Genomic DNA, 3911 nt, shown 5'->3' on the forward strand with positions numbered 1-3911 from the left:
GTATGCGCCGGCTGAAGGATCTTCAGTGATGCCTTCATCAGGGGGAGTGTCATGCGTTGTACTCTTTTTCCTGTCTACGGTTTCCATTTTTTCCCACCTTGGGTTTTTGGTTTTCCTAGAGAGGTTTTAACGAGGCAACATCGTGCATGATACGAGCCCATATGGTTCTAGCATCCAAGGGGGAGTGTTATGAACAATGTGGATTACTAGTAACCAAATGGCCAAACCGTGGCCCATGGAGAGAGAGAGAGTCGGCGACCCATAGGAGAGAGAGTGGCCGACTTTAGTCTTAGGATGTTTCCATTTATCTCTTCATGTTTATCTTTAAGAAGTTTTCCTTTTTCCTTTAGGATAATGATTTGTACTCTTTCCTTTTATCTATTCCTTGTAACCCCTATATAAGAGAACACTTTGATTGAGTAATAATAGAGAGAGAAAAAAAAACACGATTTTACCTTTGTTCACAACAGTTTGATATTAATAAATTTTTGGGATTTTACGAAAAAGAGTAAAGAGAGAAAGGAAGAGAAAGTAGAAGAGAAGAGGATAATTTTAGTTGATTAGTGAATTTGTAAATTTTTAGTGTATATATGATTCAATTTCCCTAAATTTAACCGGTTATATTCACTAGCTTTTTTTCTAAAAATAAAAATTGAATACCAAAAAGTCAAGGTTGAAACTCATAATTTCTTAGGCTAGAAACCACAACATCCCCTATATATTAATTATGAAACATTACAACATGTTTTAGTAAACATGTGTCATCATTATTATTATGATGATTCTTAGATCCATAGAAAAATAACTTGGTCCATATAAATATATATTATATTTTTTATTAAACAAACTATCAAATTGATTACTAGTATACAAAATAATATTCTCAATTCTTTCCTTAAATAAAAGTTACGGAATTACCCAATAAGATTACCATATATATGAAAATTAATGATTATGAATAATAAATATTTGATAACATTTTTTGCATCCTTTTTTTTTTTTTAATTTTGTATTATTAAAAGAAATTAAACAATCACATTAAAGATATAATAAAACATATTAGATTTTTTTTTCTTATATGTTATATTTTGAATATTTTAAAACGATTAGAAACTACTAAAATGGTAAAAATCTCAGATTGAAAACTTTGTGATCAATGGTTTAACTTTTTTTTTGTCCAATTGCAAGATACAAATAAGCATAAATCGTATGAATATGAAGTCTCATTAATAAATATTCATATTAAATAAATAAATATATATATATATATATATATATATATTACTATCATTTAAATTAAATTATATACTATATAAAAATATGTTTATTTCAAAGTTTGCATTGAAAATTATTGAGGTCTTAGTATTTTAATTTTGAAATTTGTATTGAAAAATCTCACATTAACAGTTTGTGATTAACGGTTTAAATTTTTGTTACAGCAAATATACAAATGTTAATAAAATCATATGATTGATGTATTTATATTAAAATATATTATATATGTTTATGTCAATATCACTAAAGTTTAATTATATACCATATAAAGTAAATAAAATGATTGTTTTGATTTATTTACCCAAAACATGATTGTAAATAAAAAAAATGTATTGGTTTTGATTTATGTGCTTACTCTAATGTATATATTTTTATGTATACAAATTATTTTTTAAATAGGTGATTTCTAATATGTTATTTGATCACGACAAACCCAGAAATACACTTCTTAAAATTGAAGTGATTTTTAATATTGAAAGCACTATATATATATTATTTCATTCAGATTAAATAATTTAGTCTTGATTTTTAATCCTAAAAAGCTTTTAATGAAATATCATGACAAGATTCCAATCACTTTCTTTTGAGTTTGTTCGAAGAATGAGAGATTTGATCATTCTTATAATATTTGTTTCTCCCTAATACCCTATCTAATTAACTATTATAATTGTAAAAATGATATATTTGAACTATTTATTATAAGTTTTCTGGTTTATCATTTAATAAATCAAACAGTTCTTATTTTATACATAGTTTACATATTAATAAAATAAGTAATTTGTTTTGTTGTTCTAGAATTAGATGATTTTTAGACCGAACTGGTGAATATATACTTGACAGACATTTATATTTCGGGTCTGCACCTATATTATATAATAACTTGATATATTAGATTTGAACACTAACCTGTGAATAGAGTTTGCCGGTGATTTTTTTTAAAAAAAATTATTCTTAGATATGTATCTGGAGTAGTGGAGTGGAACCAAACTAATTTTTGCAGATGTCCATCTTTTTAAATTGACACTTATATAATTCACCGAATTCACAGAAAAAGTTATAAAAAAAAACAAAACTCATATCAGTGAAACAAAAATGAGAACGAAAGCATAGAGGTATTAAATGAAATCACTTATGGAGAGTTAATAGTAAACAAATTGAGAGCAGAAAACCTAATCCTCTTTCGTCATTTACAATCGATGTTGTCTATCTGGTTTTGGTGATTTGTGTCAGCCGCAAAATATAATTTTCTTTTATGCATTTGAAGTCTTAAAAATAATTTAAAAATAAACTGCAATATGTTAACTCTTCAATAACGATGATACGTTTAATAGACCAACATTTGTATTCGTTATTTTACAATCAATAAAGATTGTAGTGTTGCAAAATGTTAATAGACATTAATATAAAAAAACTTACTGCGCAGCTATTATAACTTCATTTATAACTCTCCCTTTTGTAGGACTAGCGAAGCACTGATGATCTCGAAGATTATGAAGGACGTTTTAAACGAGTTACCATCTTCAGACTTTGATCGGTTAGTAGGAGTTGAAACACATGTAGAACCGATGAAAACAATGATAAGCTTAGAATCAGATGAGGTTAAGATAGTGGGGATATGGGGTCAGGCAGGTATTGGCAAAACCACCATAGCTAGAGCTTTATACCAAGAAGTCTCGTGTAACTTCCAGCTTAAGTTTTATATGGAGAATCTTGAAGGAGCGTATAACAGAACCACTCGTGACCCTAATCGCTTGCAAAAGCATTTGGAAAACGAGATATACTCTGGAGTTTTAGATCATAGGGGCATGAAGATACTTGATTTACAAGAGGTGCAGTTTAGGTTGAAGCATCAGAGAGTTCTTCTCATTCTTGATGATGTCAGTTCAATGGAGCTACAAGCTTTGGGAGATTTAATTCAAGGTTTTAGATTCGGAAGTAAGGTGATTGTGACTAATGAGAATTTAAATACACTGAGGGATAACGGGATCAAGCAGATATATATAGTTTCTTTCCCATCGACAGAGGAGGCTCAACAGATCTTCTCATACTCTGCCTTTGGGCAAAGCTCTCCACCAAGAGGTTACTTGAAGCATGTTGTTGAAGTAGCTAAGCTTGTTTCTCCTTTCCCACTTGGTCTCAAGGTTTTAGGCTCCGCTTTGCGTGGGAAGAGTAAAGAGGAGTGGAGAATGACACCAGCTAAACTCAAAACCTATCTTAGCGAGAATGATGTTGAGAAGGTAATTAGATACGTGTACGATGGTTTATCTGAGAAACACAAATATTTATTCTGTTTGTTAAGAGGTTCCAAGAACGACGTAATGTTCTCGCTTGCGGGGAGGGAATGGGACGTTGAGGAAGGGATACAAACCCTTGCAAACTTGGCGCTCATCTCTATATCTAGCGAAGGAGGTATCTTAGTGCACCATGTAGTAGAGAAACTTATGTGGGAAATGTCTACTCTGGTTTGTCTATAGAAGAAAAATCTATGCTTGTTCTATGGGAGCTAGCACTTGATGGTGATGCAGCAACGCCATATACTCAAAGAGATTGGGACGTGGAGAAAGGGATACAAATTAATACTAGCTGACATTTTGTAATGACCCACCACTCCCACCATCTCCACTTCTTTCTCCAAC

At 30.5% G+C, this 3911-nt stretch overlaps 2 protein-coding genes across 2 annotated transcripts in view; one reads left to right on the forward strand and one right to left on the reverse strand.

The window, feature by feature from the left end:
• Positions 1 to 3911, reverse strand: part of LOC106315405 (protein QUIRKY-like) — a 27092-nt gene that overhangs the window by 15151 nt on the left and 8030 nt on the right. The window lies entirely within an intron of this gene.
• LOC106314030 (putative disease resistance protein At4g11170) overlaps positions 1 to 3911 on the forward strand; it is a 13480-nt gene that overhangs the window by 6508 nt on the left and 3061 nt on the right. The window lies entirely within an intron of this gene.

Source organism: Brassica oleracea, chromosome C9 (genome assembly GCF_000695525.1).
Source record: "Brassica oleracea var. oleracea cultivar TO1000 chromosome C9, BOL, whole genome shotgun sequence".
Taxonomy (NCBI): domain Eukaryota; kingdom Viridiplantae; phylum Streptophyta; class Magnoliopsida; order Brassicales; family Brassicaceae; genus Brassica; species Brassica oleracea.